Source organism: Monodelphis domestica, chromosome 1 (genome assembly GCF_027887165.1).
Source record: "Monodelphis domestica isolate mMonDom1 chromosome 1, mMonDom1.pri, whole genome shotgun sequence".
NCBI classification, from domain to species: Eukaryota; Metazoa; Chordata; class Mammalia; order Didelphimorphia; family Didelphidae; genus Monodelphis; species Monodelphis domestica.
Window position 1 is genome coordinate 729,205,801 of NC_077227.1, and position 21,757 is coordinate 729,227,557.

A 21,757-nucleotide genomic window follows, 5' to 3' on the forward strand; every position below is an offset into this window, starting at 1 on the left:
TGGGGAAGTTTTCCTATGCTGCCTTGTTTCATTCAAGATTCAATGAGCCTCAGGCTTTCTCTCCACATTGGATTGAATCTTTCATGCCTTTCACACAATGTTATTCTTTAATAAAGCTTTTGTCTGGCCACATGTTGGTTCCCCAGAACCAGCATGAACATCCATTTTGCTCATTCAAAGCAGAACTTAGCTTTATAGGTAAACATCAGTAGAAGAGAGGAGTGTGCGATGACAGTTTGGTCTTGCTTTTTCTTCTCCTTCTTTTGCAGAGTTGGAGAGCTTCCCTAGTTCTAGTTTCTCTTTTAGTGTCTTATTAGATTTGAAAGCTTCACTTCTAAGAGGCAGGAATGGCTGTCAAAAAAACACAAAATAACACTGAATGAAGTTACTTACCTCTGCAAGGAGTAGAAAGCTAGCGGAGAATCCTGCGTGTACATTTACTATATTGGTAGAGGTCTGGGCTCCTTTATTCAACAAACAAATGTGAGTAGTAATTGTGCAGATTCGGTGTCACTGAGTGTCGGCAGGTGAGTTGGTACTCAATTATTGTCTACAAGAGTGAATTCTCTCTGTGTGTATATTTGCCTACCATCTGTTACAAAACATATCCTTGGTGTTCCTTTTTATTCCCGTGAACATACTGGAGAGACAGTGTGAAACTGATGAACATTTCCATTTTGTTTAATTGATAAGAATACAGAAAGATAGAAGTGACCTCTCTGTTCTTGAAGGCAACTGAAATCAGTTAACCAAGATATGATTAACACTTGAAAAAGGACATTGGCATTAGTCAGTCCACTGAAACCATCACTATTCTTCAACTCTGTCACATAAATTCTAAAGGATTTGGCTAATAATAGAGGGAGAGGAAATTACATGAAGAGGAAAAAGAAGAGGAAAACATGGATAAACTCTTCCTAAGCTTTCTTTTTCTTCTGAAATTATTCCCTGAGGTTCGATTAAAACAGAGTATATGAATAGAATATAAATTGTACTCACTTATTCTGTTTGAAAACCCCTTACCCAGGAAGTCAGGATGCCAGAAAGTCATGTGACTAATGTACCTTGACATTACTTGTCATCCTATTTCCATAAGGGACTGGCAGAAGTTTCTGTGTGATGGGTGTTGTTTCTGGAAGTCAGGACTTGGACTCAGAACTCAGACTTTCCATTCAGAGAGCCCTAGTAGAAGTGTAGTTATTTGTTTAATTAGAACAGGGAAAGAGCAGTAGCTCAACTTCTTTCACTCAGAATTCTCTCTCTGGCTGGACATACGACTTTTTCCTTTCTCTGGAGCCTCCAATGCTCCACTTGAGCTTTGGCTGGGAACTGGAGCTGGGGATGCTTGGAAGTGTTTTTGTGTTTGTTTTTTAGTTAGGGCAGCCTGGTGATCTCTCTCTCTCTCTCTCTCTCTCTCTCTCTCTCTCTCTCTCTCTCTCTCTCTTTCTCTGTCTCTCTCTGTCTCTGTCTCTCTCTCTGTCTCTCTGTCTCTCTGTCTCTCTCTCTCTCTCTCTCTCTCTCTCTCTCTCTCTCTCTCTCTCTCTCTCTCTCTCTCTCTCTCTCTCTTACTAATAGATAATTATACATTAATATACAATTTCCAGAAATTTTATTCATTACAAAATTCATGGATTTTCAGAAATGTTTAAACTTGCTTTTAAACCAATCACTATATTATAATATTGCAGGGACATGTCTTTTGGTCAGTGTAAAACCTTTCTCCACTCACAGAGGATGATAATGATGAAGGTTTAAGAGTAGTTAGTATTTATATATGAGATCAAAGTTTAAAAAAACCCTTCATATATTTTAAAATAATTTTATTTTTTAAAGAAGCCTTTTAAATAGGTGTTGCAATTATCATCTTTTGTCAAATGAGCAACCTAGGCATTGTGAGATTTAGGAAACTTCTTCAGGATTATAATTATAATAATTATTATTTTATGTTTTTATATTGCCCTAAGATTTTGAAAGAATTTTCAATGTGAGCCATTAAACATTGAATAAGTGACTATTATGTACCCGACAGTGTTAAATACTAAGGTTACCAAAAGTTACAAAGGATAGTTCCTATCCTTAAGGAGATCATAATGTAGTATTATCTTATTTTATCCCTGCCATAACTCTAGTGAATAGATTATTCTCTAGGGAATAGCATTATTCTTCCCATTTTACAGATGAATAAACTGAGGTAGAGAGGAGTTAAAATCACTTTTCTAGAGTTACACAGATTTTATGTGTCTTGAACAGTACACAGATTCTGATCTTCCTGATTCAAAATGTGTGGCTCTAAAGATGACACCACTCAGCCACATGGGCAGGTTGTAACACTATATTGGTAGATGGTCTTCAAAAGTCAATTGCTGAAAAAATTATGCAGATATCCATACTGGTAATCAATCTCTGTGACCTCAGATAAGCTATTCCTCTAACCACTGATGCACAGTTAATGATGGAGGCTATGGTTGAAGCTTTTCTAACTTGGTAGATGTGCTTGAATTTCCCTGGTTTATTCCTGTGGAATCCAGGATTATCAGCTTGCCACCAGGAGGCATGCAGAGGGCTTTCTTCAAAGCCGTTAGTGTGTTTATTCAAATTATTATTTAGTTTAATTTAATTATATCCTATTAAGAACACATAGTATGTGGTTCAGCAGTCCCTGGCAATGACCACTATAGTTAGAATGAAACAGAGAACATCCTTTCATTACAGATCAGTTTGGGTGATCAGGTTTCAATTAGCTAGAATTGTTCTCAGTGGTACAGGAACAATCAACTCAGTACTTGGCAAGCCAGCTAATTCTTTCATTTGCAATTATCACAGGAGTAGCTGGATTGGAAATAAAAAAATAATAATAAAGTCACAAAATTGTTCTTTTTTAATCCAATAATAATTAGATACTGCATTGCATAAGTCAAGAATGACATTTCAAAAACTAGGTGGCCAAAGAAAATTTGAACTGAGCCACTTCAACTCTTGGAGACATTATCGGGAGTTCAAGTGGGCAACATTTGTTTTTTGTATATTTATCAAATTATGCAAATTCAACTTTATAAAAGAATTCTGAAAGCCACTTTTCAAAAAACACCTATTATTAACTTTTCTATATATACTGTTCTTTTCTTCTATGTTCTTTTGTGAATAAAAATTAATCCTGGAGACTTTAAATTGAATTTATAAGTATTAGTAAAGAGAAAGAAAGATAGAAATAAGGTTTCCAGTCTATCTAACTTAAATGTTCCTCAGCCAAGTTATTTCTGTTCCATCAAGTCCTAGAATCTCTTTGGTCTCTGGCTTATTTCACAAGAGGAGGTCAGGAGGTCTAGCTACCAGTGTGGTTGGACCAGACAAACTAAGGCCAGTCAAGATGTGGGCTTTGAATTTAGGAAGGGATATGAGCTCAAGAAACAGAGTTCCAAGCCTCCCTTTCTGTCATGGTTCCGACTGTGTTATTTGGCAGAGGTGGTTTACATAGATAAGTACCAGAAAGGCTGAGAGTTCCTTTCACAAGCTCAGTCTAACCTCCCCACCCCAAACCAAATCCTCCAACAGGCCCGATTTTTACCTTAGTCCCCACATCACATCCCTTGACTTCTACTGGTGCAGAATCTTGCTTTCCATGCAGACAAATTAAGACACATGACTCTGTGGCTCTTTTAAGAATTCTGGGATATGATTGTCTCCTAGATATTTAATTCATACATCTCTTAGCTCAGAATTTGTGAGTTGCCATCCACAGATTGCAACCCCCAAAGCAGTAAGTAACACAACAACAACAAAACTCTCTAAATGAAAGTAGAAAAATGAACTGGTGGGGAGTGTGTCAGAGCCAACCTACATGTCAACTGGTTCCATAGTCTTCAGGACTTGGCTTCAGACCTTTAGCACTGAAAGAGAAAATTCTCTCCCATCTCCCCACTTTGCCCACCCACCCTGAATATCTGTTTTCTGTCCTTCCACACATCTTCCCCCAGACCTGAGTGTGGTCCATCCTTTCCTGTCTGTCTCTATCTACTCACTGCATGCCCCTGCCCCTTTTCTTCTGAAGTAGAAGAATTTGAAAAGGGAACAGGGAGAATGGAAGGAGAGAGGGAGAGAGAAGATTCTTCTTCCCCTCTCTTTTTCTGGGAGAGAAGTAGCCAAGTCTTTTTCCCCTGATGGAGGGAATATATCTCCTCAGAGAATAGTACTGGGAGATGGAGGATACCCACTGTCACACCTCTATCAAGGAGAGATTTGTTCCTTGGGTTAGGCAGATTGGATCGCTGGGATCCTGAGCTAACCTTCCCCTTTTTGGGATAGATGTGATTCCCCCCAAATCTTCTGTCCCCTTTCCTAGCATCAGAAACCATCCAGACCTAATTCTAACATAGTAAACAACTTATTTGGGTTCACCAAGGGAATGATAAGTAGGGGTATGAGGCAAGGAAAATGGATAGTAGGAAACCCTAACATTGGTACCCTCTGGCAGACTGCCCCCCCCACCCGAGTTCTTGGTGTTCAAGCCTTGAACCCCCCTCTGGCTAGCTGCTGGTTGATCCCTATTCCTTGGTTGACTATCTTTTAATTCAGGAGTCTAGGAACAGGTCCGGGAAAGATCTCAGGGAGAGAGAGAAATCTCAGGGAAAGATCTGAATGGCTTTGGCCAACATGAGTCCAAATCCAAAAAACCACTTGAAAATTCCAGCAGCTGTTCTTGAAGAGTCTTAGTGGAGGTGTTTTTGGGTCCCAGAAGGAATAACAGGTCCCAAACTGATGGGCTCTTTCTTAGCTTCTAGGAAAACCTCCTTTCCTCCTCCACCTCCAAGCCTGGAAGATTATTGAGAGTTGGAGCTTCTCTCTCTCTGCCCCCCTCCTCTGCTGCTCTTCAACTGATCTCTCCTTCAGCTTGCCTTCCAATTGTAGCCCCCTGGATCTCTTTTTCTTACATTACACTTCCTTTAATTCTGGTTAGTACCTCAAATAGCTGACTGTTTCTTCTATGACCTTGGCTTCCACATGTTCTGGAATCATGCACTGACTCCCACATTTCATCAGCCCAAAGCTCCCTTCCTCCCCTTTTCCTCCCTTCCCCAAATCCAGAGCAAATTTACATGATTTGAAAATCATTCTAAGTAGATGTCTGCTGATTGTTTCACTTATGTAAAGAGAGAATAATCTGTCTTTGCCTATGTAGTCATATGTTCACATTAGGAACTATATGCATTATACATGTTTGTGTATCTATGTCATTCTAATCCAATATTCTTCTTGGCATTTGGAAAGATAAAAAGTGAACAAGCAAAGAGTCTCCTTCAACATTCAAAGGCAGATGTGTTTGTCTTCTTTGGAGATATAGAGTTGGGCATTTCAGATGTTATCTATATGAATAGATCTTTGCAGTATGGGCTCCTCTGGTCCCCTGGGAGGGATTAGAAGTGGGGAAAGAGACAGAATATACACCTTACTAAATAAAGACCTAGTCATAAAACCAGAGGAAAATAACCTCAGAACCTCCTAAGTTCTCCTCCTACCTATCTGAGTGCTCCTTCTTGGTCTCTTTTGTTGGTTCTTTATCCAGGTCATGTCTGGTTATCTCTCACAGGCCTTTTTCCTGAGCCCTTTCCCCTGTTCCCTTTATAGTTTTTCACTTGTTGATCTCATCAGTTCCAATGGACTCAACTATCATTTCTTTGTTAATGATTCTTAAATTTACTTATCAGCTTCTAACCTCTCTGCTGACTTTTATTCTCCCATCTCCAAATGCCCATTACATATTTCAAAATTGACATTATAAAGACATGTTAAATGCAACACATCCCAAACTGATCTCACTATCTTTTCCCTAAAGCCTTACCTAATTTCAAGCTATCTTATTACTGTCAATGGCTTCTACACCCTCGAAGTCCTTCAGGCTCACAACCTAGATATTATCTTTCTGATCCTCACTGTCTCTTACCTTCTCCATAGCTTATCCATCACTAAACACCAAAATATCTATTTCACCTTTTCACCTTCTCTTAAACTTCTTTCACTGATAATGCCACAACCAGCAAACTTGCATTTGCTCACACCTAGACTCCTGCAATTACTTCCTATTAGGGTGACCATCACAAGTCTCTCCCTACTCTTCTCTTTCCCCTACACAGCCATTAAAGTGGTTTTCCTAAAGCTCAAGTGTGTCCATGTCACTCACTTACTAAATAAATTCCAATGGCTCCCTACCATTTCTAAAATTAAGCCCGAAATAACTTATTTGACATTCAAAATAATTTATAAACTATCCCCCCAATCTTCCCAGTCTTGATACACCTTAGAGCCCTACCCCACCCTACCGTGTTTTCTTCATTTCAGTGACACTAGCCACCTTGTTTTTCATTGAACAAGATACTCTAGCAGCTGCAGGCATTATCATTGGCTGTTTCTCATGCCTGGAATAGTCTAGTTCCCCATCTTGGCCTCTTGGCTTTCTTGAGTTCCTTAATGTCTGAGAGAAAACCAGGGTTTCTCTAGGAAGTCTTTCCTCTTCCCTCTTAATTCTAGTGCTTCCCTTCTGATAATTATCTCCTATTTACGCTATATGTGGCTTGTTTCTATATAGCTATTTGGGTGTTGTCTCCTCCATTATTAGCTCCTTGAAGGAAGACTATGTTTTATCTCCTTTATATCTCCAGTCCTTAGCAGTGTATGGCATGTAGTTGGTGTAAAAATGCTTTTTGCCTAATTGACAGAACTTTCAAGTAGCAATCAATTGGTATTTCATGTGCATGATTTGTCTGTTCTTCACTGGAGTTACTTCCTTGATGATGGCCATGAGGGCTAGACCAGTTTGGAGATTGGGAAGAGAGGACTGAACTCTCTTAGTTTATTTTTTAATGTAAATCTTTCAGCCACCTTTAATTTAATCAAATCAAGAATTTGAAGTACCCATACTTAGCACTTGGTAAGTCACTAGGTAAGAGAACTCAAGTGATTTACTAGTTCACACACCCAAAGGGCATAAGCAGTGCCCCCACTCTCCCTTGGGCAGTGCTAGGCAAATTGGGAGGCTGTGATTGCTTTCTGTGAAGTGGGAGAGAAACAGGAAGTGACACAGAAAAGGACCATAAAAGGCGAGACTGAAGGACAAGATTCATTCTTTGCTTCCTTGATTCTTTGGTGAGGAGACCCTCTCATGGTTGGTGCTTTGGTGGGTCACTCTCTTCAGCATGAGCTCTGGTGAGATTATTGGCAGTCTTAACCTCATATGTGCTGAAGGCTCTCGGTAGTTTTTCAATATCTCCTGGCTCTTCAGATTTCAGCTTCCTAATTAGGACTTTGGATTTTGGTTACACTCACTTTTGGATCAACATTCATGGTCTAGGATTAGGGTATTTGTAGCTAGGTGATTTTTTTCCTACCTCTTTCCTCTATTTCATATCTCCACCCAGTTGTAAATAAAAGCTGCTTACAGTCATTTTGCCCGGAGAAGTTAATTATTTTTATAAACAGTGACAACAATTCAATTATTTTAAATCATATATTTAGTCAAACCAAATCTAAATCTTATGAGGTGCTGACATTTTCTAGAATATTGGAAATAAATTGAATGAAATATCACTTCATCAGTAGATCTGAGTTAGGTTCTTATTTCTTTTACTCTCTGGAGTTCGAATGAAGTTTGGGATCCCACAGGAAGCATGTAAGATGAGTATGAGACATACAATTCAAGAGAGAGTTCGGCCTAGAGTCAGAAAGACTCTAGTCCAGATTTGGCCTCAGACACTATCCCTGTGACCATGGATGCATTGCTTTCATCATTATTTGCCTCAGTTTCCATATCAGTAAAAGAGTGATAATAACAGTTATTATGAGATTTCTATGAGATCATATTTGGAAAAAGTACTTAGTACCTCTCACATAGTAAGTGCTATATACTAATTTATCTCCAAAAGTTTATCTTTCTTCCATTTTTTCCTTATGTTTTTGGTTTTGTTTTTCTCTTCTTTTGATAATTAACTCATACACCCCCATAAATAAACATTGCATCTTGAGTGGAAGTGTATTTTTTTAACACCTACTTCAGGGGGGGTTGTTTTTTAATAAAAATATAAGATTTAAAAATTTTTGTTCAAGAAAAGATCTTCAAGGAAGAAGCTTGATAACTCCTAAAATCCAGAGAATGAACTGTTACAGAAAGATGCCACAAAACCTACTCTACATCAGGAAGATCCAGAATGAAATTTGGATGTAGTTGATTGAATTGAAGTTTTATTAAACATTTATTGTAAATGTACACTTTAATGCCAAAGGGGACTGTCCCTAATTTGGCTTTTTGTCAATGCGCATAGTGAAACATTGGTTTTACTTTCTCTCTTTTCTATTCCACTCTAACTATTGTAATTTCCTTTTAGAAATTGAATATTGTATACATCTGTAGTTAGAAGTGCTTTAGTATGCAAGATGATTATGTTAAATGATCAATGGGGAGATTTATCTTCCAGTGATCATCAGGAAGGAATGAAGGTTTGATTTAGCTACTTCCTGATTGTAACAGTGGAGATACTTGGTCTAACAGAATCAGGAAAGTCTTGTGAACTTTACATTGCTCCACCCTACTTAATCTAACAAGGTCAGGAATGTCTGCACCCATACTTAAGGATTGAGTATCTAGGAGGATGGCCTTTGATAGACATGTGCAGAAATAGCTGACAGACCCCTGGGCTGACCTAAGACAAACTAAGCTACCATTGGTACAGATGAGACACAGGAAAGTGACATAAAACTGTCTATATATGATGCGTCACTTCCTCTCTTTGGTCTCTTTCCCCAGAGAGGTGGATCTGACTGGTGACTTCCTGTGATCAGGTCTAGGAGCCAGTTTGATCCTGGAACTAGAGCCTGGAGGAGCTCCCTCAGACAGCTCCCTTGAGATGGTCACATGGTGAGTTATAAGACTGACTTCCCTTTCCCTTGTCTCTCAGGGGTGGCCCCCTTAGCCATGGCCTTTTAATTCTGCCTGGCTCAGCCTGAGCCAGAGCAGTTTTAATTAACTCTTTCCCTCTCTCTCTCTTTCTTAAATTCTTTCCTCTATATTAATTAAAATCATCAAAATTTCCAGCTGACTTGGGTATTTTATTATTTGGGATATCCCATGGTGACCAATAATTAAATATGGTCTAGATCACAATGCTAAAATTATTCTTACACAAGACAGTAAGAAGAAATTAAGGAAATAATCATTATTGATGAGAAATTCTTACAGTAAGAAAGGAGAAATTAGGGAAGAGAGAAAAATGTCTGCTAGAGGCTGGGGAAGGCAGGTTGAATTGGGCCAGCCAAAATCAGTAAAGCCTTATAGGGTGTAAATAGTACTTATCTAGGTCAAGAACTGGTCATTGCTGGGAGGGAAGGAAATCCTGGCCTTGTGGTCTGATGCTAATACCAGGTGAGGTGAGAGGTATCAATCTTGGGAAATTGCTGGATATTTGCTATTCAATATCCTAGTCAGGGAAAACAGCTATAGGCTATACCTCCTCATCTTTCTTTGTCAGGATGACATTTTGTTTAAGCTTCGTGGTGCCTTCTTTCTTTATCTGTCTGGGGAGGTTATTGAAGTCCTTACAACTACTTCCTATCCTTTGGGTTTGAATGCCATCCTGCTACTCCAGGTTCTTGGGTTTCCTGTTCTGTATAATGGGGAGACTAAACATGGTTTCTAAGGTCTGTCTCTATATCTATGACAATATTGTAATAATATATTTGTTCTCATTTTCTTCAACTCCTAAATGAGTTATAAATAAATGATTTTTAAATGTTTTCAGCTGTCTGATAATTCAAAATGTTTTCTTTAGATTGTCACACCCATTTTTATTTTAAAACTGATGCATATTCTCTTAGAATTTTCCACTTATTTCCATTATACTCCACTGATCTTGCCCTATTGGTTATTCTGCCAAGTATCCACATTCTCTTTCCTTTGTATTAGTTCTCTGCTTAGCACACAGGGATTACTTGATGAAATGTGACTGAGCGAATGAATGGTGTCAGGTCATTTGAAATTCACCTGTAATGTGTACACAGGGGAGCAAGAAAGATTATCCACCAAAATCTTTAGTAGTGAGTACTAAATCTCCTGGGTCTGAAGGTCAGGCCAGAGTTCATTCTGACCAACTAGCTTCCCATTATTGCAATTTTAAGTCATTCTTGCTCCTGGAAGTGAGGTAAAAGGAGAAAGATGAGTTTTGTCTCTATTTCTGTGGTATATGTTCAGATAATACTTGGACACACTGAGTATGATGAGATTTAAACAGAAATATCATGTGTGGAGCAAAAAAAAAATCTCATCCTATTCTTTAATCTCCCTCCTGGTCTGAGCTCCTATATCTAGGGAGCAATAGGAAAGTCTTGAATAGGTCAAAAAGACAAACTGAAAAAAATACACATGGGCTAGTTTTCTGTGATAGGCTGAAGAAAAACTCAATTTCTTCTCCCCCTGGATAATTCACATCACTCTTCTAGTCCTTCTTATCTCAGCTGCAAACTACAGTCAGAAATAGATAGAAGACATAACACTCAGTTACTGGATTCCCTTCTCTTTTGCCTTTTCCGTATCAACCAATAGCTCACATTTGTGGGAATTATTCTGTCAAATAAGCAAATGGAATACCATCGATGGGGTCCTTGGGAGTCTGACTCATATTTCTGTGGCTACCATTCCCCTTTCCTTTATGGTAACAGGTTCAGGGACAACACAAGAGAAAGCTGTATTTAAATTCCTCATCAAGTTTCCCTGTATACGTTTGCCCAGCCACTATAGGAAACATTTGTATTACACAAGAGGGCTACAATTCCAACTTTCCCCATAAATATGGAGCTTCATATTGACAAAAACACATTCATGGATTCTAGATTTAGAACCAGGTGGAACTTGAAAGGTCATTTCACCAACGTCCTTATTTTATACTTGAGAAATCTGAATTACATCAAAGTTAAGTATCTTACCAGAAATTACATAGCCAGTAGAATATATAATTCATAAGGACTGTTCTCATAGTGTTCTTCTATGAAGGTCCTTAAAAAGACCAGAGTAGGGGCATCTAGGTAACATAGTGGATAGAGCCTGTAGTCAAGAGGACCCGGGTTCAAATTTGATCTCTGATACTTCCTAGCAGTATCATGCTAGGTAAGTCACTTAACCTTGTTTATGAAACTCCTACCACTCTCCTGTCTTAGAACTGATTCTTAGTATCATTTCTAAGACAGAAGCTAATGTTTAAAAAAAGAATAGAGCATTCTATCTCTGCTGTAGATCATTTTCATTGTAATATCATATGTTTATTTTTACTCATATATTTATATACTATATACATATATTTATATATACTCATAATTTAGTCTAATACAAACTCTAAAAATTAGATACTTCCATTTATCTGGTAATCAGTTGCCTAAACATGTTTATTGATTCCTAAATTCCACTCTAGCTTGTCTTGACCTCAGTGAAGATACATGTATCACATCCAGATTTTACTTTACTGACTACGATGATGCCAAATTTCTGTTTCTACTAATGACTAGCAAGTCTTGTCTCTAATTTTTTGGCATCTGTATTGCTTAATATAGCGTGCTTGTAAAAATAACAACCTAAAGCAACAGAAGTTAATACATTACTTCTAAACTGTTAGACCTCCATTCCTGGAGTAGACAGAAGCATCTCCCTCTCCCCACCCTCCTGGCTTCTTCCCTTTTCCTTGAAGTTAACCTATTTGTTTCTATGAGAATTCTAATGTGCTTTATTTCTTCTGTCAATTTTTATAGCTCCATCTCAATAGATAGTAATATTCTTTTGTTGTTTTATCATTAGCTATTACAAAAGCTGTTTTCAGTCCAGTTTGGACAGCTCAATTAACAAGGCCAATCCAGGATTAAATGATGAAGAAAAAAGTAATTGCCTTCATTGTCCTTTTTTCCCCCTGCTTTTCCATACTAGTATTTCACATGATCAATCTCTCTACCTCTCTCTGTTTCTCTGTACTTGTCTCTCCCTGTATCTCTCATCATTTTTCACTTTAATATTCAACTCTGTGACTTTATTTTGTGCTGTTCTTGGCAAAAATGTTGAAGTGGTTTCCTATTTCCTTCTCCACCTCTCTTTACATATGAGAAAACCGAAATTAAGAGGGTTAAGTGACTTGACTTGGGGTCACAGGGCTAGTAAGTGTTTGAGGTCAAATATGAATGTATGTCTTCCTAACTCCAGGCCTGGTGATCTAGCCACTGACTACCTAGATGGCCATTCATGTGCATATCTGTATGAATATTTAATGAAAATTTATATTTATTCTGAGTCTAATATTCATTTTTTACTGAAGAAATTAGGTTTGATTAGGAAGTTCCCTTAGGAGATCATTAGTTAGATACTTCAATATATAGATACATGTTCTTATTATCTTATTCTTTAAAGTATGGGTTAGTCTTGTTTTCTGAACTTGAATGATAAACCCTTGGGGATAAAAATCAATATATATATATAATTTTAAAATGATATTAGTTTTTAAAATATTTTAATTAAACTATATATTCAAAAGGGACATGCATTTATACATATATGCATATATATATAGATATGCACACATATGTACATATATTATTTTTTCTGTTCAAACTTCTGAATTGAATAGATAGACAGTCAAACTGACAAATGGATAGTGAAATAGATAAATAGCTATCTGGCTAGAGAGTTAGATAAAATAAAAACTACACTCAGTTGAAACATTAATTATATTATTCATTTTTTTCTGCCCTAATCCAACTGAATCACAGTTTGCATTGTACTTTTGGTATAAGTAATAATAAAATTAAATGTTAACTATTTTTTTTCTGGCTCTCATTTTAGCAAGGACCTCGGCAAATTATAATATAACCATAGAAGAACAACCAAGATGCTAAGGAAACTTGAGTAAATGTCACAGGGTTTGAGACTGAAAGTACTGGACATATTTAGGCTGAAGATGACATGGTAAGTGAGCAAAAGAGATAGCTGGCTAAATATCTGATGAATTGTTATATAGAAGATGGATTAGACTTGCCTTTCTTGACTCCAAGAAGTAAAAATAATGGGTGGATATGGTAGGGACATTTATTCAGGGTCCCTGAAAAGTATTGATATATCTACCTACCTATATCATTCTAAAAAGGTGAACTTTGGATAACCACATTTTGAATATGATATAGAAAAAAGTTTCTTATTTAGTTATGGATTGTTAAATATCACCTCTGAATTCTCTTCTATATCTAAGGTTTTATAAAAACAGATTATATTTTAAAGAAATAAACGCTTTTTTTTATATGCTATTGATTTGATCCCTTTAGGCTGCCAGGGTCCATCAAAAACCAAGCTGTTTGATATGGCCACACATGGAAACCAGGGACTGTAAAGCAGCCCCAGGAAGGATAGAAACATCCACTGAAACACCCCTAAGTGACTTTCCTTATTAACATCCCCTTATTATTGGAATTGCTATGATTATTATTTATACTCATCCCCAGGAAAAATAGATGAGAGCAACATTCTTGCAGGGTTAATACAGATGTCCCACTCTGTCCCCCCAGGATAATACCAGGAGATCCCAATTACAAAATTAAAACTAAGGATTCTTATATACCCACTTAGATAGGACCCTCTTTTCTGGGCATAAAAACTTCTGGCAAATCTGTGCTTTGAATTCCCCAACCTATATCTAGGTCATTTTGATTCTCTGACCCTCATGACCCTCATGATACCCTCTGACCCTACACTTAGCAACAATATTTCATTGATTCTTTCCCTAGGCTTCCTGTCTGTTGTTAGGTTCTATGGAAATATGTATGTTGAGAATGAAACTGTGTGCCAAGTAGATTGTGATCATGAAGATATACAATAAAGCCGGGCCTCAGCCAAGGTAGAGCAGTTTATCCTTTGAAACCTATGTTGTGGGTTGAATGCAAAAGCTGGGTCCCAATCATCATTCCACCAATACTGTCCCACCTCCAAGACCCAATCCCCTGTGGGAGCCTGGCCCACCCCATGGCAGTAGGCTTGTGATCCAAGTTTATAAAACCATAGTCAATACACATTTTTTTGAGATTAGATAGTAAGACTAAGTATCCATATATTAAAACATATAACTGATGATACTCTAATCTAATATGTATACTTTTATAGTTCAAGCTAATTATTGAAATAAAAATGAACATTGAACTCAGAAGCAGGACAAAGTTAGACAGTAAGTATTTATTAAACACCCACTATTTGCTGATCACTGTGCTTTAATAAAACCAAATATTAAGAAGAGATATTCATGTATAAGCATGTATATGTATCAACCTTATAGATACTAAAAAAAGTGCAAAGGATAGTCTTTGTACTCAAAGAGCTCATGATTGAAAATGGAAGACAACATGCAAAGAATTCTGTAAACTTTTAACACTTTAAATTGGAAATCATGCAAAGAGCGGATGTATTAGAATTAAGAAGGATTGGGAAAGGTTCCCTAAAGAAAGAAACATTTTAGTTGGAAATGGAAAAACATCCAGAAAAGCTAAGAAATAAAGATACAGAAACAGACTGTTTTAGATGTGGAGGACAGTCAGTGAATATGCCTACAGCTGAGAGTTGGAGGGTCTCATGGACATTATAGTAAGGAGATAACAGATGACAAGATAAATGGGAGAATGGTGTCATAACAATACTGCAAAAACTGGTAGTGAGAGGACTAGGTTATTAGGTGCTTTATAAGACAAATTAAAGATTTTATATTTGATCCTGCAAGTGATGAGAAGTGTCTGGAAGTTTATTGAGTAGGGGGATAACATGATTAGAGCCACATTTTAAGTAGATCACATTGTCAGTTGAGAATAGGATGATATAAAATGGGGAGACTATTTTAATACTAATATTACTACATATTATATTTGAGTAGTAATTTTCTTGTTCAGTTGTTATAATCACCTCTGTGTGAAGGATGGAAATCATTGAGCAGATGGGGTTACAAGGATAGAATAGCAGTCAGAAAAAAGGCAGCAATAGAGTCAAGAGATCATGAGGCAAGGGGCAGGACTGATGCATTTCCACCTGGACTGCCCTGCTGGGGGAATGTGAGTGTGTGAGTTGTCAGCAGATGTGAAGTGTGAGAGTTAGTGGGCAGAGAAAATGTTTGATCAACTGAGGCAAGCGCAGATTTCGACTTTCTCACTTCCACATTTGTTGTTCACTGGACTTCCCTGTGATTGTGGCTAGGGGGCACCAATGGCAGCCACAGAAGAGCAAGTTAAATGGAGCAGCAAGGAAAATAACCTAAAATCTCTCTCTTATTTTTCCATCTTTATCCCCTACTACTTTTGTTTAATGAAATAATTAATTCATGGCAAGGGTCACAATTTTCCCTCTTATACCTTCAACTCTCCATGTCTGCATTTGGAGTTTTTGTGGCAAAGATACTAGAGTGGCTTGCCATTTCCTTCTCCAGCTTATTTTACAGATGAGGAAACTGAGGCAAACAGGGTGACTTGGTCAGGGTCACACAGCTAGTAAGTGTCAATTCTCCAACTCAGAAAGATAAGTCTTCCTGACTCTAGGCTCAGCACTCTAATCTACTGTTCTATCAAATACCTACTTTAGTAGTAATTGCTATTATAAAGTTCTGGCCTTATTTAGTAGTGCCTGTTAAAGGTAAAATTAGGGTTATTGACTGAATATATTATTTTGTTGTATCCAGGGATTTAAATTCAATCCCAATAAAATATTCAAGTCAGTTTGGAATTTTTATGGTGGTTTAATTACAATAGTGGGAAGAAATTAAGAAGAAAAGAGAGAGAGGAAAGGTTACAAGATTTCTCTGACCTAGTTTAAGCTAAGGGGAGTTCAGAGGCCTCAGTCATGAGGCCTCCTCCAAGATTAAATCTAACTTATTTTACAGCCCTGAGGCCTCCAAGATGAGGGGTCTTCCAGGAAGATAGAGCTTTAGGAGGTAAAGGAAATGAGGAATCAGCAGCCAATCACCAAGGTCATTCAGGGAAGACTCCTCACCTAAACCACACTACAGAGCCAAATGCTACAAGCACACTAAAACACTGCCCAGAGTTCCCAATGCTGCCAAGAGAGGAATCACAGAAAGTGATGTGAAATATAGGCAGTTCTTTACATCACTTTCTGCATCTTACATGTACCAATGGTAGCTTAAGCTTGACTTAGGACAGCCCAGAGGGTATGTCAGTTGTTTCTGATTTGTCACTCACTAGCACATGTCAGTCATAGGCCACCCTCTTCAACACTTAATCCTTAAGTAGGGGTGTATACATTCCTGATTGCTAGAATTCTAAAGACTAAGCAGGATGGAGTAAATCTAAAATGCACATAATAATAGATTATTTTTAATATATTAGATTTTAGGTAACAAAGGCCAAGCCAAAGTGGTAACAATGTCAAAAGAGAGTGGTAACAACTTGATATGAGATGTTACAAAGTTATAGTTGGCATGTATTTTATTTTCAATGGGGTAGGTGAAAAAGGGGAAAAAGCACAAGCTGAAACCTAGATAGCATGCTTGAATGACTGGAAGGACATAGTACCCTTAATAGTAATAGGGAATATGGGAAACTGAGATGGTTTGGTTAACAGATAGAATTCAGTTTGAGATGTCTGCGAAAATTTTTCAGTTTGAGATATCTAAAAGGCAATTGAATATGGGTTACTGAAAGTCAGCAGAGAGGTTAGGAATAGATGAATACCTCTTAGTTATTAAATGAGATGATGATTTCATCCCAGATCAAGTAAAGCAATATAACCCCCACCCCCCAAAAAAAGAAGAAGCCCAAGGACTTAGCCCTTTAGGATACCCATGGCTACTGAGTGTCATATGAGTGAAGATAAAAAAAAAAGACAAGACTGAGGAGAAGGTATATAGAAGAGGTAGGAAGAAAACCAGGAGAGAGTAGTGTTGAGAGAATCTATAATGATCATATAAAGGAGAAGAAGGTTTTTTACAGGGTCAAAAGCTACAGAGGGCAAAAGATGGATGAGAATTAAGAAGAGGCCATTAGATTTATCAATTTAAAATTTCTTGTAATTTTGGAGAGAACAGTTTTGTTTAAATAATGTTAGAGGCCAAAACAGTAATGATTTAAGAAGAGAGTAAAAGAAAAGGTAGTAGAAAAACTTGTGAATGGTTTTCTCAAGATTAGCCAGAAAAGGGAGGAGAGACATGGAATGTTAGCTATCAGGAATATGATTTTTTTGGGGGTTGGACATATTTGTAAGGCATTAGGGAAGTAGCCAATAGATGAGGAGAGATTGCAGATAACTGAGAGAGTGGAAATGATAGATGGGACAATCTGCTGGAGAAGGAAAAGGTCAAATGGAATAATTTTGAGGAGTTGACCCTGGCAAGGAGAAGGGCTACTTCATTCTGTGAAACAATGGTAAGAGGCAAGACAAGGGCAGAAGACATTTGTGAGAGGTGAGTTGAAGGGGAGAGAAAAAGATGAAATTCTCAGTGAATGGTTTCATTTTTTCCCCCAGTGGACTATGAGGCAAACTTCTCACCTGAGTGAGTAGGAGGAGAATGATCTATGAGAGATATGAGGATGAATAAGAAGATTTGGAAAAATCCTTATGGGGCCTGGGTTAGGATGACAATTAGGGAAGTGAGAAAAGATCTGACCCAAAGTTCCAAAAATATCAGTTCGAGATAATACATTAGGAATGTCATGTTTCAGTTTCTCATCTATTAAATGAGGAGATTATATAAAGTGGTCTCAGGTTTTTCCAAGCATAATGTTTTGTGCTTCTATGTCATGATGTTGAATTAAAAAAACACACACATTTCATAACATAAAATACCAAATCAACCAAAAAGTCAATACATCTTGATTTTCTGCCTAACAATTCTGTCTCTTTGTGACCTATTTAGATTTTGTTGGCAAAGATACTGGACTTATTTACCATTTCCTTTTTCATCTCATTTTATAGTTGAGGAAACTCGGATAAACAGGGTAAAATGACTTGTCTGGGGTCACAAAGCTAGTAAATGTCTGAGGCTAGATTTGAATTCCAGAAGATGAATCTTTCTGACTCCAGGACTGCAACTCTGTCCTTGGTTCTAATTTGGTAATATGAGGTTTAAATTTAGGTTTTATACTAAATAAGAGAGTTCTTTAGTAATATGGAGATCCCAGATTTTAAAATATAACTTAAGTCAAAATGACTTTTAGCAGATTTTATTTACAGAGGTGGAAAGAGTGAAAGTGGAAATGTAGAAAACAGATAGAGCCTTAGAAGCCCACCAGCCCTTCTCTGGTGAGGTCTGGCTTAGCCCCCCACAGGGGCTTCCTCAAGTCTAATCTCCACAGGAAGCCTTCAGCCAAAAGTCCACCAGCACAGCCTCCTACAAAGCCAAGGCAGGAATCTCAGCCACTCATCCAGCAAGCCAGGAAAGGAATCTCAGCCACTCACTCCAAACTTCAGGAAAGGAATTCTCTCCCAGACCATGTTGGTCTTTTTTTATACCCCTTTTCCAAATTACTTCCCCTTTGCCATTTTCTTCCCCTTTGTCTTCCCTCTCCCCTCCCAGAGCCAACAAGCAATTCCACTGGATTGTACAAATGCTGTCACTTGATATCTATTTCCATAATGTTCATTTTTGCTATAGAGTGATTTTTTAAGGCCTAAACCCCAAATCACATATCCATAAATACATGCGATAAGTGATGTCATGTGTTTTGCTTTTGCATTTCTACTCCCATAGTTCTTTCTCTCAATATGATTAGCATTCTTTCCAATAAGTCCTTCAGGAGTGTCTTGGTTTGTGCATTGGTACAAGTAGCAAAGTCCATTATATTGAATTGTTCCACAATGTTTTACTTCCTGTGTACAATGTCCTCCTAATTCTGCTCATTTTACTCTGCATCGGTTCATTGTAATCAGATAAGACTAGAAGCTGGTAATTTGAAAAAAAAAAACATGTAAGGATGGTTCACTGTTAGGAAAATCATCCACATAATTGATCATATTAATAAGCAAACTGACAAAAATCACATGATTATTGTGAGACTTAAAATGGTTGAGGTCTTAAACTGTAGTGATTAAAATGGTGGAAGATATAAATTGTGATAGATATAAAAGAGGGTGAGCAAATTTGATCACAGAAATGTGTTTCACTACAGTGTCTTGGCTTTAAAATCAAATATAAGGTGGTCGCCAGGGAAATATTCCCAATTATTCAAATACCCAAGTCAATTGGGTTTTATAGAGATTTTAATTAACAATACAATGAGTAATCAAAGAAAGGGAGAGAGAGTAAGAAAAGGAATAAGTATAAAGGGCCTCAAGCCAATATGTCCTAGACCTAAGTCCTAAAAGAGAAATCAGTCAGTTTTTTATAACTCACCATAAGATCTGTCTAAGTAAGGATTTCTAATGACACCAGGCCAGCAGCACCTCAGCTGCTTTCACCAGCTCCCTCCTCCATCTGAATGTTTCAGAATCAGTCTCCTCAGAATGAGTCTCTCCAATCTGAATGTTTCAGAATGACTTTCCTCAGAATGAGTCTCTCAAATCAGAGATTGTTTCAAAGGGCCTCTCTCAAGAGCCTCCAGAGCTCCTACCCCAGAGGGACAGAACCCCTCAGAGGAGCTCTTCAAGGAGCTCTCCATCAGAATTAGAATCAGAAACCAGATCTCTGAATGAGTCTTCTCAAAATGAGCTCCCTCAGAATCAGATCCAGCTCTTCTCTGAGCTCTTATTTTTAAGGGCAAAATCTCCTATGTCACCTCCCCTAAGTCCTTACACCTACCAATCACTGTAGATGTTTCTAAAGGACCGCCCATTTTGAATTCACATTATCTTAATAGATGCAGAAAAAGGTTTTGATAAAATACAACACCCATTCCTACTGAAAGCACTAGAAAGTATAGGAATAGAAGGACCTTTCCTAAAAATAATAAACAGTATATATCTAAAACCATCAGCAAATATCATCTGCAATGGGGATAAACTAGAAGCCTTCCCAATAAGATCAGGAGTGAAACAAGGATGCCCATTATCACCTCTATTATTTAACATTGTACTAGAAACACTTGCAGTAGCAATTAGAGATGAGAAAGAAATTGAAGGTATTGAAATTGGCAATGAGAAGACTAAGCTATCTCTCTTTGCAGATGACATGATGGTCTACTTAAAGATTCCTAGAGAACCAACCAAAAAGCTAGTTGAAACAATCAACAATTTTATCAAAGTGGCAGGATACAAAATAAACCTGCATAATTCATCAGCATTTCTATCTATCTCCAACCCATTTCAGCAGCAAGAATTAGAAAGAGAAATCCCATTTAAAATCACCCTAGACAAAATCAAATACTTAGGAATCTATCTGCTGAGACAACCACAGGAACTATATGAACATAACTACAAAACACTCTCCACACAATTAAAACTAGATCTAAACAATTGGAAAAAAAAAAAAACATTGATTGCATTGATTTCTAATGGGTGGGATGAGCTAACATAATAAAAAATGACAATCCTATCCAAATTAATTTACTTATTTAGGGCCTTACACATTGAACTACCAATAATTTTTTTTACTGAATTAGAAAAATAAAATAACAAAGTTCATTTGGAAGAACAAAAGATCAAGGATATCCAGGGAAATCATGGGAAAAAAAAGCAAAGGAAGGAGGACTTGCAGTCCCAGATCTCAAACTATACTATAAAGCAGTAGTTATCAAAACAATTTTGTACTGGCTAAGACACAGAAGGGAGGATCAGTGGAATAGACTTGGGATAAAGGACCTCAGCAAGACATTCTATGACAAACCCAAAGACCCCAGCTTTTTGGGAAAAAACCCACTATTTGACAAAAACTGCTGGGAAAACTGGAAGACAGTGTGGGAGAGATTAGGTTTGGATCAACACCTTACACCCTACACCAAGATAAACTCAGAATGAGTGAATGACTTGAACATAAAGAAGGAAACTATAAACAAATTAGGTGAATATAGAATAGTATACTTGTCAGATCTATGGGAAAGGAAAGGCTTTAAAACTAAGCAAGAGCTAGAAAAAAATCACAAAATATAAAATCAATAATTTTGATTACATAAAATTAAAAAGATTTTGTACAAACCAAACTAATTCATCCAAAATTAGAAGGGAAGCAACAAATTGGGAAACAATTTTCATTACAAAAATCTCTTACAAAGGTCCAATCACTAATTTTTAAAGAGCTAAACCAATTGTACAAAAAAAAAAAAAAAACAAGCCATTCTTCAATTGATAAATGGTCAAGGGACATGAATAGGCAATTTTCAGTTAAAGAAATCAAAACTAATAATAAGTATATGAAAAAGTGTTCTAAATCTCTTATAATCAGAGAAATGCAAATCAAAACAACTCTGAGTTATCACCTCACACCTAGCAGATTGGCTAAAATTACAGCAAAGGAAAGTAATAAATGCTGGAGGGGATGTGGCAAAGTCTGGACATTAATTCATTGCTGGTGGAATTCTGAATTGATCCAACCATTCTCGGGGGCAATTTGGAACTATGCCCAAAGGGTGATAAAAGACTGTCTGCCCTTTGAACCATAGCACTGCTGGGTTTGTACCCCAAAGAGATAATAAGGAAAAAGACATGTACAATAATATTCATAGCTGTGCTCTTTGTGGTGGCAAAAAATTGGAAAATGAGAGGATGCCCTTCAATTGGGGAATGGCTGAACAAATTGTGGTATATGTTGGTGATGGAACACTATTGCACTCA